The sequence below is a fragment of the Archocentrus centrarchus genome, chromosome 16, assembly GCF_007364275.1.
Source record: "Archocentrus centrarchus isolate MPI-CPG fArcCen1 chromosome 16, fArcCen1, whole genome shotgun sequence".
Classification (NCBI taxonomy): domain Eukaryota; kingdom Metazoa; phylum Chordata; class Actinopteri; order Cichliformes; family Cichlidae; genus Archocentrus; species Archocentrus centrarchus.
In genome coordinates, this window is record NC_044361.1 from 31,748,046 (window position 1) to 31,763,417 (window position 15,372).

The following is a 15,372-nucleotide window of genomic DNA, read 5'->3' on the forward strand; positions in this document are numbered from 1 at the left end:
TGCACATACAGGATTTCAAAGTAATGTTAAAACAGTGAGACCACAACCAGAAAAAAAAAAAAAAAAAAAAAAAAAGTACTGCATTTAGTCACTTTGCAGATCAACTTAGCATTTACACATTACTGCAGTTTTGTGCAAATATTCACTTAATCTCAGACACCCGACAGATCAAGTTTTATACACGGGCACGCACATACATGCACGCGTGCGTGCACACACACACACCTTTAAAAACCACTGGCAGGTGACGGGATTAACATTGATCATTTCATTACAGTGTTAAGTTTTGACTTGGCTCCTGGCATTTTAAGCATTGTTACAGGCCAAGCACACTACTCCCATGGCGATGGCACTCCCCCATGGCAGCAGCCTCCCTTAGAACAATGTGTTCCAACCCACCGCAAAAAAACTCTTGGGGAACAAATTAACACCAAGAGCCCAAAGTGGAATGAGCCTACGTTTTGGTTTTGGCAGCATGAAGAGAACCTACAAAATATTAATGTTGTGGCTAATTGGTGCATAGACGTCATTTGAAAATATCCCGTTCTGTTCAAAAGTCTGTGCAAGGTTCTTCAGATGAAGGGAAAAAAAAAAAAAAAAAAAAAAAAAAAAGGGAAAAAAAAGTTAGAAAGGGTAACGCTACATTTTCATCCCCTTTATTCACATTCCCTTCATGACAAGTTAAATCTCAGTTGCAGTTAGCATTCCCTTAAAAAGGCATTACTCTTCATATCACTGAATCCCTTCTGAAGAAGATTGTTTCACAGTTTAGGTTGCTTTTTTTTTTTAGCCCAGAACAATACTGACAGCATCTTGCAAGCATCTAGCCTGGTAAATAGCAGTCAGACCCAATTGGCTTTCAAGGTTTTGATCACCCACCCAAACCAGTCTAAAGAAAATAGTCCTATCCACGACCCAAAGTGAGCCAACCCCACAAATCCCTGAAAGTCCTGGCAATAGAAAGAGTAGAAAACATTCAGCGACAGGTTAGAGTTTTGCACATAGTAAGTGAGGGATCCCAAATATTCAGTGTTTAAGTGTGACAATGTCTGAGGTGAGAAAGGTGCGGTCCTGAGAGACAGTGCTATGTCTCAACTTTTACTTCCTCACTCCACCGCCATCATTTGTCACTGGATCACCCATTATCTCAACAAACTGCACCAGGTCTCTTCAGGGTGCAGGCTGGGCGTTGACCTTCTCTGTCATTTGTCTGGCACTGTAGTAAGATAAACTCAGGCCCATGATGGCCAGCATCATGGCTATCTGGTTGATGGCACGGTCTTGTGGCTGTGTCTGCACCTCACCTGCAACTTGCCTCTGCCGAGAAGGGAAAAAGGTCAGGTTAGCCAGCGGTGGAAGCAGTGATCATCTCATAGTTTTCAAACCTGACTGATCAAACCTAAAAAAAGAAAACATTCATATCCTTAAAATATCCAGCATCTGCAACTTTAGGTCTGCACCATGTGACCCAGCCTTCAGCAAGAGCAGCGATTAAACATTTACAAGGCAAAGATTTTAGTAAAAGAGGAACAAAAAGAACCAAAAAAAAAAAAAAAAAAAAAAAAAACTATGAACCAGGAATCAAAATACTAGGAAGTGATGCCTAGATTACATTATGTACACTGTAGATAGCGTCTAAATGTACAGTCACTTCCAGCATAATCTGACTCCCTATAGGGCCCGATGCAGCAAGACGGAGACATCAGCATTTTAAAATCCTTCATTCATTTAAAGAATAAACAATGTACATGACAAGATGTGACGTCCGGTGATAGAACTTATAAAATGCCAACAGAGCCCCAAAAATAACATGTTTTCAGAGCTAGCTGCAGCTTTAGATCATTTTAGTGCCCCATTTTATGCAATTCATGGTTTTTACATTTTTAGATATTGCAGCCAACAAGACAATAATACCAGCAAATACTTTTAAAGATTTACAACACTTGATTTTGCACTTAAGTGATCATCTTGGTCAGCAGTAGTCAATATGTAGTTTAAGTTAAGTGATATTCTCCAAAGACGCTATTGTGAAACAGCCTGAAACCCAACCAATAATCTTTTAATATAAAATTTAGCATTCAACCGCTAGATAGTCTGTAGAAGTTTAAGAATCCACTTTAACTCCAATAAATGAATAAAAAATAAATAAATAAAAAAAACTTTTGGCATATTCAGCCATTTTCCAGAGTGGTTTAAATTAGTGCCATCTGTCCTTCCTTAGCATACTGATAGTCTAGTAATCAAGTTGCAGCTATTAGTTCTGCCGTCTCCACTACAGTCACTTCAACAAAGCAAATTCTGTCAGACCAGTGTGTCAAATTTAATGCAAACAACAGCCATGTTTTTCTGGCATAGGAACCAGATTAGTGTACATAAGCCAACACCAAATGTACACAATGCATGGGACATGTGAACTGACAAATGAAAAGTGGATTATACTGACAGCGGGTGGAACAAAAGAAGCTGAGGGTATATGATATCAACAATGATTAGTGTCACCCCTAATTACGGTTGTGATGAAAGCAGATTGTGGGTCACTGAGCCCCTCGCCAACAGCCAGTGTCATTGCTTATGTAAGCAAGGAATAAAGAAAAAAAAAGTTCACCAACAATAAAAGTCCTGTTAAGCTTGTAAAAGATGTTTTTCTGCAAGGATTTAAAGAGCCACATAACTCCCACAGACGGCTCAGTGGAAGGAGATTAGAGTGAATGCAGCAGAATAAAGCAACTTCCATTTATTTCACTTATCAAAGTTGGTTGCGTCAACGGCTGGAATTCATTTTTGATAAGTTTAGTGTTTTTTGATAAAGTGATGAAGCTGTTCATACCTGGAGGAGACGGAAGTATCCAGGTGTCAGCCTGCCCAGTCTGATGATCATGTCTGCTAACTGGATGTGAGGCGAGTTAAATCTGATGCAAGAGTCGGCCTCGTTCAACACCTAAATGGAGATTTGAAGAAAAAGTTAATAAAATTAAAATATATAAATTTACATACATTTCTGTTTTAAGGGGTTGCAGGTTAATCAGCTTTCAGAAATCTATGCAATAACCAAAAGGTCTGAATTTCAATGTAGTGCACAGCTGCCAAAAGAGGAAGCGTGGTCTGCTGTTGGCTTGCAAATAAAGAAAAAGCATCTGATTCATGCGTGAGGAGGGTACATCCCCTGCCTGAAGCCACAGCGCAAAACTTCGGTGTGTACAGAGAAGCACTTTCTTTGTGCTTAAAATCAAGCATTTCACATCTGGAATCATTTTTGATTTGACCCCCCCCCCCTTCATATTTTGCCATCTACCAGGAATGCCCCTGAGCCCCCCTTTATTAAATTATCGTGTGTGGACCAGTGTAACAGAGCTGCTATTCAAGCTGCGTCATAAAATGACAAAGAAAGAGAGTCCCATTCATTCATACATGGACAATTCCATATATAACAGATGAGAGCGGTGCTTTACATAACTGAATACTAGCCAAACAAAGATATCAAGGAAAAAAAATGTAACCTGAGAAATAAAAACTGCAAAAAATGGATTTCTTTTTACGGGTGCAAGGATTAGAGAAGAAAAGATATTAGGTCATCTTTATAATAATAAAAAAAAAAAAAGCATTCCACCTCAGCAAGATGATGCACGATAAGGTTTGACTTACAAGAAGCAAACCCAAAAGTGTTTGTTTCATAAAGAAACGGGAAATTTATGTTTTATCCTGGGATGCATCTGTGCTGAAGGTTGCAGGAATTCTAAGGAAAGGGTTTTGTGGAGAAGGTAAGAAACTCAGTATGTGAAGGATTAATGCACCAACCTGGTTGGAGTTACACCCCTAACAAAAGGAAAACAGCATAATGTAATCCAAGCTTTAAGAGCTGGTCCTTGTGTCTTAGTCGGGAAAAAACGCTTTCAGGGTTTCTCACCTTTCCGAAAAACAAGGTAGAAAATCTCCCTCCGACTGACCAGCAGAACCTTCTACTCCCCAGCCACGCTTAAAAACCCATAACAGATGCCAAACCGTGATGAACTTGAACTACAGAGAGCTTCTGCACTGCTCCGCCTTTTTATACAGCCCCTGCCCAACCAGATCTTCAGGCTCGATCACAAGCACACGCCCCCCGTTTCCAACACAGACTCACCGCTGTCACACTGCATTACTCTCAGTGGGTTGCTTTCCCTAAAACACACCCATTACACCTTCTTTGCAAAACAAGAACTGCTGGGTAGGATTTGCTAACTTGGTCAACAGAATGTAAAGAGAATAATAGTTTAATTAAAAAAAACAAAAAAAAAAAAAAACACACTGCATCACGGTTCCTTCTCAGAGCTCGCATGTCAAAGTGTACTGTGTTACATAACCAGCCTGGTGTGGCTGTTTAGTCTCCATTTAGGGAACATACTAAATGTCAGACTGCAGGAAGGCCCATCAAGAAGCTACGATCCCTGCAGGTTGGAAACTTGGGACACGAGTTCCCACTAATAACAGCAGTGGCCATGTGTGTCTTTTATTTCACTGAACACACAGTTGCAAGTTGATGTTTACAATCATGCAATCTGTGGTATCAGAGGTACATGTCATTTTTTTTTTTTGGGGGGGGGGGGGGGGGGGGGGTCATTTGCCAGTATTAATTAACCTGTGGTTTGTCACCTTTAAATTTGCTCAGTGTACCATCGTTGTACTTAACTCATGCTCATTTCTGGTAAAACAAAAAAAACAAAAAAAATGGCCAGATGATGCAATACTTTTCTGAATGACTCCGATCACTGCTGTCATTTTTCTTGGGATTTGTAAAGAAACATGGACTCAAGCTGATCTGGTGAGGTTATTCTATTCTCCTAATGGGAATGAGGGTGTTTCCCAGTTTCATGTCACTTCGACCACATTTCAAAAATACCAACTGCATACAGAATCACATCACGATTATGAGGCATGTTGACAGAAGAGTGATTAGTGCAGTGGACATCCTGTCTCTATGCTTTCCCTAATTGCCTCAATCTAATTTGTAGACCAAAATAAATAAAAATTATTATTATGCAATAAAATGCATTTGATTGTTTGGGGGGTTTCTGTATTATTGTAGGGTCTTTACCTTACAATATAAAGTGCCTTGAGGTGACTGTTGTGATTTGGTGCTTTATAAATAAAACTGAACTGAAAACCTGAAGGACATCAGTCTGGATTAATGTCTCTCTCTCTCTCTCTCTCACACACACACACACACACACACACACACACACACACACACACACACACACACAAACGGACCAGCAAACATTTGCTGGGTACACCGTGTACTTTATTCCAAATGGCCAATGAAATCCCATCAACTCGCCTTTCTTCCCATCTTGGTCCCGCCTCATGTCACAACTTAGTACCCACTGGAGCACAGTCCTCCTGCAGCAGGGGATCTACGGTGAGCAGGTGAACCAAAGACATGGAATATGGAGGTAGATGCATAACAGAACTATCGACCAAGTCAAAAATCTGCAGCTCAGGACTGAATCATCAATCCGGCTCTCTAATCAAGCAGTCGGACCACACCACACAGAGTCTGGTCATCCACCTTATTCATGACTATAGCATGCAAGTACTGTTGACATGCCCGTGGGGATTTGTTGTGCTATACGCACAAGATCTTATGTGATACTACAACAGGAAACTCCTTAAAAGAAACTTATAGAATTCACAAATGATTAATTAAAGACAACAAAGTATTTTTGCCATTCTGAATAGTATGAGTTGTGGTGTTAATTCAAAGACAGAAAGTTCACTGGTTAAATCTAAGATTGAAGTTCACATTCAACCTGAACATTTAAAGGAAACACCAGGGAAAATACAGGAAAATAATGGGAAGAGTGCGTTTTCCAGCTTCCATACTGTCACAGGACAAAATGTACAGATACCAAGACTGCACGTGCATCAGGAGCCAGAAAGATCCGCTGGTCCTACAGAGGAACTGAATGTTCAAAATTACACATTGTAAAGTGAATTAAGCTTAAATATTTCCAAGACTCCCCCAGGTTTAGCTCAGTTTCAACTGTAACAGTGTGTTATCCAGTATCTACATCCTTATTCACGCTCATTAATTTATTAGCTACATATGTCCTGCTAGGCATTTAAAATGTTACTCTGGTCACTGGAGAGCGCCACCAACAGCTGTGAGAGAAGTGGTTCAGTTTTCATGAGGCACTCACAACTGTTTGTTCCCCATAATTTTTTTTTTTTTTTTTTAAAGGTTGTTGACTGTTAGTCAGCTGCATAATGTGCCACAATGAACTTGGTCAACTTTCTTACTTCAGAAAATGTTAACTAACCCAATAACTCCGGTAACAGCTCAGCTGCTGTTTTAGAGAAGTTTTCAATGCTGCATAAACGGCATCTTAGCCCCAGTGCACTGACCAAAAGCTGCTCACTGAGCGTTTAATGACTTCTGCGAGACCAAATCTTTAATAATAATTTTTTTTTAAATGCTTTTAAAGCGGAAAAACATGTTTTGTGTTTGCTTCCTTTTAAAGATCACCAACATGTGTTTGTGAACACGTGTTCAAAACGCAAAAACACATCGTAACTGAGCTCGAAACGCGAGAATAAAATGTTTCAAACAGCTTCACAGAAACGACGAATCTAATTTGAACCCGGCGCTCGGCAGCTGGGGCCGCTTACTCTTCATCACTGGTCGTGTTTTTACCTTTTTTGCTTTTTCAAAGTATGGACTGAAGATCGGCGTGCTCACCTGTAACTGCTTTCAGCGCAGAGGGGGGGGGCGGGGACGAGCCGTATGCGTGCGTTTGGATGAAAAGCGCACTGTGGGCACTTTATAAAGTCTATAGGAAGCTGGGACGTGGTCGGTATGGAAGGGGGTGGGGCACTGTGAGAGACATGCCAGTGTGCACGTGAAATGCGGAGACCCCCCCACGCTCAGCAGGAATGGGCGCGTCCGCTATATGTGCGCTTGTATTTAGCGCTGGAACATTTGGTCTTTGCGCTTTATGGAATTGTTTTATGTAACACCAAAGCAGACTGTTGGTACCCGCACGTGTCGTGTGTAGCATACGTTTCGGGGTATTTTTAGCTTTAAATACAAAATAAACAGCTAAAAGCTGGATTTGCAGAAGTTTTAATAATACACAGGCTGGCGGTTCTTTACAGTATGAAGTAAAGCATAAAAATTGCCCGTGTGTCGTTGACATCACACATTATGATTTCTTTTTTTAAAGAAAGAAAAAAAAAACGGTGATTTTGTAGAATGTATTGTGAAAATATTTGTTGCCCATGCTGTGTATAATCGATATTTGCAAAATTTACATAAATCAGACTGACATAAAGCTGGTTTTTTTGTTTTCCATGACATGTGATGTAAAACATGGGAAACCACGTGTTGGTCTCACTGCATGTTTTTGAGATTACATTAATATTTTCTCAGCAGCCTCTTCTATCCGTTGGCTTAAAACAGTTTATTTCAACTTCAAGTTTTGTGATTAAAGAGAGAAAATTGCATTTTTTTTTTTTTTTTTTTTTTGGCACCCAAAATCTGAATAAGTTTGGATTAAAGCCTCATTTTGACCTTGAACAATCACATCATGGTCATAATTCCCGCTCAGCAGCTGTCCTAGAAAAAAAACGTAATTTAAATTTTCACATTTTCTGAGCACTTTAAGGATTTTTTTGCCCTTGTTGGATTATAAAAATACACCTTGAAAATATCAGTCATCCAGAATAAAACAAAAACAGAGAGGCAGCCTTTATTATATTTTTTTAAAAAGTTGTTTTTTTCAGTTTAAGTAAGTTCTCTAAATTGGTTAATTTACTTTTTGCCATGTAGGTGCAATGAAGACGTAGGTGCTTTACTGAGAATATGGGTGATAAAAAAAAAAAATTTAAAAAAACACAGGATAAGTTCCACAATGCAAACAAGAAACTTCAAGCAAGTCATTATATCTTGATTATCCTGAAGCTTGTCACACGAAATCTGCATAACCCTTAATAGAACTGTTAGAATTTCTTTAGGTAAGTTAACTTGATTTGTCTTAGTATGGTAGTCTGTTCAGAGCAGTGGTGCTCATATGAGCCAGGCCCTACAGAACCACTGCAGGCACAATATGGAGTGAAGTTAAAGGTTTGGGGGTTAGGGTGCCGGGATGGCTCAGTGGATGAGCAGGTGACCATGCACCCACATGCTTGTAGTGCAGGTAGCACAGGTTTGGGTCTGACCTGTGGCCCTTTCCTGCATGCCTTCCCTTATATCTGTCTCCCCACTTACCTGTCTGTCTTCACTGTGCACTAAAAAGGCCAAAAAACCCAAAACATTTGAGGTTTAAATGCTTTTCTATGTTTGAAGCGGGACATGCAGGAAAACCTTTGCAAACCACAGAGGTAGGGCAGGGAAACGAGTCTGATTAGTGGATCATTCACAATTAAATCAGTCTTAAATTGAATTTTTGACAATTAATGAGTCTAAGCATGCTTAAATCTAAGCCTTTCTTTTACTGACTGCAGTTAAACATTGAGTCATTTTTGATTACCACATTGGGAGATTTTTTTTTTTTATTTTACATTACTTTGCAATAATGTAAAATTGATATGAAAATAATTAATGTATGACATATGTAAATATTTACAGTGTAGAAGGAGATAAAAGTTAAACAGGTTTCAGTCACATCTGGATTTGGAACCAAACAGAAAAATAATAGATGAAGAAACGAGGAATACTTTCCATGCTGGTGGCTGGGGTCGCAAGCATGCCTCAACTGGGAGGGAAAGCACATGCAGAGCTAACATGTAGTTTAAATCACTAAGCTATTAATTAACTTCAGCGGCACAAAAACATTTCTCGGTGTCATTTTGTGTCATCCACGCTCTGGAGCAACAACCACGGCGGGTTTATCTGATTCAACTTGATCTATACTTTCAAAATGCTGCAGTTAAATGCACCGTAGTTTTAACTATGATATCTTCATTTGCAGCTCAGTCTAATGAGTTTCTGTTAACTTGCCCCTTATTTTATGCCTGTGCTGCCTACTGACCCAGTTTTCATGGTATCATCCAGGCAATAACATCACAGTTATCTGACAGATGTGGTTACATAACAGTGTGGCAAGAACACAACATAAATGACCGCAATGATCCCAAAAAGCAGGCCGGAGGGTGGCTGCAGAAAATGTATATGATTCAACGATAAACAAGCGATCTGCAAAAGCAGAACTTCCTTTTAAGAAGAATGAATAAGTTTTGGCTGACATAGATCTTTGAGGATGAACCTTCTGACTTTTTTCTTTCTCATCTCTTTTTAGGAGCTTAACAAGCTCAGAAAACTAAAGCATGAAGCTTTCACTTTCCAGATAATCAGCAAGTAAATCAGTTGATATAACTGAGCAGCCAGTAATGGATCCAGTTGTTTTATGAATTGCTGTTCCTGTGGTCAGTAATGGACTTCTCATTGTTGGCCCTGCTTCCTGCAGATCCATGAGCTTTACAGTGCATGCTGTGATATCAAACCTTAATGATGCAGTTACATAGCAGCTCTCTTTAGAGAAGTTGGTAAATAATAATAAGAAATTGATGTATAGGATATAAAATCGAACTGATGTATGAACACGGTCACGGTCAGCGCTCGTAGAAAATGATCAACTTTCCATTTCGATAAGAACCTGTCTCTCAGGTTTTTGATTGTAATTGGAAAGTTACATTTTATACATATTATTCAGCAATGAATAATGAAGATTACACTGAAAAGAAAGAAAGAAAATAAATTAAACTGGACCTACAATGACATACTATTGTTGTCATTGCCTGATTTGTCTGTCTAGCCTATAAAAAACTAGAAAAAGCATTTCCTGAAGAAAATGCACTGTGAATGCTGCATGCTGAAAGATTGGAGCTGAAATGCCAAGAAAGGCTTCAAACAGCTGGAACTTTATTTGCTGAATGAGCTTCAATGAACTGCTGAATACCTGAACTGCTGAACTGTTGAATACCTGAACTGCTGAACTGCTGAATTGCTGAACTGCTGAATTGCTGAACTGCTGAATACCTGAACTGCTGAATTGCTGAACTGCTGAATTGCTGAATACCTGAATTGCTGAACTGCTGCATTGCTGAACCGCTGAATTGCTGAACTGCTGAATTGCTGAACTTCTGAATACCTGAACTGCTGAACTGCTGAATACCTGAACTGCTGAATTGCTGAACTGCTGAATTGCTGAATACCTGAAATGCTGAACTGCTGAATTGCTGAACTGCTGAATTGCTGAACTGCTGAATTGCTGAACTGCTGAATTGCTGAATTGCTGAACTGCTGAATTGCTGAACTGCTGAGAAAACTGCTGACCAGCTGTTAATAATGCTTCAAACAGCTGAAACTTTATTTGCTGAATGATTGGAGCTGAAATGCCAAGAAAGGCTTCAAAGAGCTGAAACTTTATTTGCTGAATGAGCTTCAATGAACTGCTGAATTGCTGAACTGCTGAGTACCTGAACTGCTGAATTGCTAAACTGCTGAATTGCTGAACTGCTGAATTGCTGAACTGCTGAACAGCTGTTAAAAATGCTGAACAGGTGTTAAAACTGCTGAAAGGCTGTTAATAATGCTTCAAACAGCTGAAACTTTATTTGCTGAATGATTGGAGCTGAAATGCCAGGAAATGCTTCAGAGCTGAATTCTGATTGGCTGAAAGAGTTAAAGCAGCTGACAAATGCTGAAAATGAATTTTAAATGCAAAACAGCTAAAATTGTCAAGAAAGTAACTAAATTAAATTCGATTTGCTTAAAGGGCAGAAAAACAACCTGAAGAAATTTTAACGGCAGCTGAAGAAAAACCATAAAAGACATTGAAATGGGTAAAATGGGCCACCATGAGTGAGATGGCTATGGCAGCTGATGACCTTGGGCCATTTTTCCTGTTCAAGTTTGTCTAACTTAAGTGCAATACCTATGTGCAACCAGTAGGTGAGCACAGGGTTGGCGAAGAGTTAGAAGATTTCATTCTTAAATTAAGTTTGTTTAATTGCCACTCACTATAAAGAGATGTAAAAGTTAAAAAAATGATAAATGCCTAGAGACATTTAAACTGCAGCTGAACAAAAACCATCAAAGATATTGAAAGGGCACCACCATGACTCAAGTGGTTATGGCAGTAAATGATGATGGCCCATTTTTCATGTTTAAGGTGTTCCCACTTTGTCTAAATTAAATGCAGCTTTTCTCTGTAACCAGTAGGTGATCACATGAATTGTCAGAAGCTACAAGGTCTTTAATTGTAGTTCATGAATTTAACAAGTATTGAATGCCAAGAATCAGCCTGAAGAAATTTAAACTGGAGTTAAAGAAAAACCGTAATCATATTGAGAAGTTAAATCCAAGTTTAGTACTGTAGTTTAATGTCTTGCAACTGAAGGCTTTCAGCTGAATTGCTGTCATTCCTGAAATATTTGGGAATGTTCTTGAAAATGTTAAAATACAATGAATGATTCTCCTAAACATGGAGGAGAATGAAAGTGCAGAAAATTGTGGACAGAATGAATCTGCTGTTGTGGCAGCCAATGGGAGGAGCCACAGAAGCAGGGACTTATGGGAGTGTTCATGCTGATGTTTGCGAGTTTTAGGTATTGGTCTTTATCAGTTATTCAGTGAAGTTTTGTTGGTTTCACTGTGATTGTTGGTTTGTGATGTCAATGTGATGTCAATATGTTGTTATTCAGTGTGGCTGATAATGGGCCACCATGACTGAAGTGGCTATGGCAGCTGATGACCTCTGCCCATTTTTCCTGTTCATACCATTCTGACATTGTGTCATCAAAGCTGCTGCTTCTCTGGTTAGCCACTAGAGTGAATGCAGTCACAGCAAATTAAAGCAACAAGATTTTTTTTTTTTTTTTTTTTTTTTTTTTTTTTTTGGCTCAGCTGAAATTTGCTAAAGTGTTAATATAAAAAATTTTAAAGGGTCAAATGGCTTGAAGAAACAAACACACACTAAAACTTTGTGCTAAACATGAAGGAGAAATAAGGTGCAGAAAACTGAAAAAAAATTAGTTAAATATCTTTGAATATGAAGAGATTTAAAGTTCCAAACCCAATGGAAAATCTTTTAAGTTTGGGGTAAAGTGGGACTTGAACCTGCTCTCTCTGCATTCATGGTCCAGGGTTTCTACCACTCAGCCAACAGGAGTCTCATACAAGCAGTGAGGTTTGCATGCATACATATTGGAGAGCTCCTCCAAGCTGAATGCTTGTAGATGAATGATTGGAGCTGAAATGCCAGGAAATGCTTCAGAGCTGAATTCTGATTGGCTGAAAGAGTTAAAGCAGCTGACAAATGCTGAAAATGAATTTTAAATGCAAAACAGTTGAAATTGTCAAGAAAGTAGCTAAATTAAACTTGATTTGCTTAAAGGGCAGAAGAACAGCCTGAAGAAATTTTAACAGCAGCTGAAGAAAAACCATAAAAGACATTGAAATGGGTAAAATGGGCCACCATGAGTGAGATGGCTATGGCAGCTGATGACCTTGGGCCATTTTTACTGTTTAAGTTTGTGTAATCAAAGTGCAATTCCCATGTGCAATCAGTAGGTGAGCACAGGATTGCCAAAGAGTTAAAAGATCTCTTTCTTCTTCAACTCAAGTTTGTTTAATTATCCCTCACTATAAAAGGTTGTATTAAAAAAAAAAACAATAAAGCCTGAAGACATTTAAACTGCAGCTAAAGAAAAACCAGAGAAGATATTAAAAGGGCACCACCATAACTCAAGTGGCTATGGTAGCAGATGACCATGGTCCATTTTTCATGTTTAAGCTCTTCCCGTTTTGTCTAAATTAAATGCAGCTTCTCTGTGTAAGCAGTAGGTGATCACATGAATTGCCAGAAGCTACAAGGTCTTTAATTGTAGTTCATGAATTTGACAAGTATTGAATGCCAAGAATCAGCCTGAAGAAATTTAAACTGGACTTGAAGAAAAACCGTAAAACATATTGAGAAGTTAAATCCAAGTTTAGTACTGTAGTTTAATGTCTTGCAACTGAAGGCTTTCAGCTGAATTGCTGTCATTCCTGAAATATTTGGGAATCTTGTTGCAAATGTTAAAATACACTGAATGATTCTCCTAAACATGAAGAAGAATGAAAGTGCAGAAAATTGTGGACAGAATGAATCTGCTGTTGTGGCAGCCAATGGGAGGAGCCACAGAAGCAGGGACTTATGGGAGTGTTTATGCTGATGTTTGGGGGTTTTAGTTATTGGTGTTTATCAGTTATTCAGTGATGTCTTGTTGGTTTCAGTGTGATTGTTGGTTTGTGATGTCAATGTGTGGTTATTGAGGGTGGCTGATAATGGGCCACCATGACTGAAGTGGCTATGGTAGCTGATGACCTCTGGCCATTTTTCCTGACCATGCTGTTCTGACTTTGTGTTATTAAAACTGCTGCTTCTCTGGTTAACCACTAGGGTGAGCGCAGTCACAGCAAATTAAAGCAACAACTTTTTTTTTTTTCTTTTTTTTTGTTTACCTGAAACTTGCTAAAGTGTTAATCTAAAAAGTTTTATAGGGTCAAATGGCTTGAAGAAACAAACACACACACAAAAACTTTGTGCTAAACATGAAGGAGAAATAAGGTGCAGAAAACTGTGAAAAAAGTGAGTTAAATATCTTTGAATATGAAGAGATTTAAAGTTCCAAACCCAATGGAAAATCTTTTAAGTTTGGGGGTAAAGTGGGACTTGAACCTGCTCTCTCTGCTTTTTCTGCATTCATGGTCCAGTGTTTCTACCACTGAGCCAACAGGAGTCTCATACAAGCAGTGAGGTTTGCATGCATACATATTGGAGAGCTCTCCCAAGCTGAATGCTTGCAAATGCGCCAATTGAAAACACCTGCGAGGTGCACTGCTTACCTGCTGAGGTGCGTGCACTCTGGCCAAATTTGACTCGGCGCAACTGTCAAATAAGTGCTTCTAAATCAAAAACCGTAGCTCCTATCAAAATCATTTTTGAACTGTGAGCACCACAAGGACCTGCTCTAAACAGTGGTGTCATTTTTATTTTCCTGGGCTCAAAAGTGTGGTTGTGGGAGCAGTTTAAAAAAGGTGCTCATTTCTGCTTTGGAGAAAATCACCTCTCAGAAATTACTATGGAGGTTAATGAAGGAGTTGGAAGGTACTCTCTCTGTTTGAATGCTTACAGTTTAAAAAGTGTACATTTGACAGGGTTTAAAGACACATTTTTTGAAAGTAGAGAAGCAGCTCTACATTTTGAGCAAAAAATCATGGCTGTAGAGTGAAGAGTGTGGACACAGCGGCAGTTTAGAAATAAATTTTCCATCTGAAAGTTTTGAAGTCTCCCACTCTACTAATCAGGCTCCCACTCTAGCAAACGCAATACACAACCATTATAAACTCTGAAACGCCTGAAAAACCTCCTCACACTTAAATGCTCACTGTGCTTAAACCGTAAAAGATTTTAAAACACAAAGTAATAGCTGAATAGCTGAAAGGCTTGGCTTCATTTTAAAGCTTAAATGGTTTCTCTAGCTTAAGGTATGCTGAAGTTATTAGCTTTTAAAGCCTGAAAGGATTTTTAAAGGATTTGAAACTTCCCCATTCATTTTCAATGGGGCTAAAAATTCAGAAAAATATTAATATAAAATCAATGCTTAAAGATTTGAACCAGAAAAGTAATAGCCCACTTCTCCTGAAGAAGCTGAACGTTTTGATACCTTAATTGTTTTTGTAGCTTAAGCGGTTTTTGAGTTTTTAGCGGTCAAAAAACGTACGGAAGAACATATAAATAACTAGAAAAAGCATTTCCTGAAGAAAATGCACTGTGAATGCTGCATGCTGAAAGATTGGAGCTGAAATGCCAAGAAAGGCTTCAAACAGCTGGAACTTTATTTGCTGAATGAGCTTCAATGAACTGCTGAATACCTGAACTGCTGAACTGTTGAATACCTGAACTGCTGAACTGCTGAATTGCTGAACTGCTGAATACCTGAACTGCTGAATTGCTGAACTGCTGAATTGCTGAACTGCTGAATTGCTGAATACCTGAATTGCTGAACTGCTGCATTGCTGAACCGCTGAATTGCTGAACTGCTGAATTGCTGAACTTCTGAATACCTGAACTGCTGAACTGTTGAATACCTGAACTGCTGAATTGCTGAACTGCTGAATACCTGAACTGCTGAATTGCTGAACTGCTGAATTGCTGAATACCTGAATTGCTGAACTGCTGAATTGCTGAACCGCTGAATTGCTGAACTGCTGAATTGCTGAACTGCTGAATTGCTGAATTGCTGAACTGCTGAATTGCTGAACTGCTGAGAAAACTGCTGAACAGCTGCTAAACTGCTGAACAGCTGTTAATAATGCTTCAAACAGCTGAAACTTTATTTGCTGAATGATTG

The 15,372-nt window shown here is 39.0% G+C and overlaps 1 long non-coding RNA gene across 1 annotated transcript; it reads right to left on the reverse strand.

Annotated features, from left to right (window-relative positions):
- Positions 1-640: 640 nt before the first annotated feature.
- On the reverse strand, positions 641-6,763 carry LOC115794461 (uncharacterized). The gene is made up of 3 exons (XR_004021172.1): positions 6,716-6,763; positions 2,828-2,938; positions 641-1,317 (listed from the first exon to the last, which is right to left on the reverse strand). It is a non-coding gene; the product is annotated as an uncharacterized LOC115794461 (long non-coding RNA).
- Between the last annotated feature and the right edge of the window lie 8,609 nt (positions 6,764-15,372).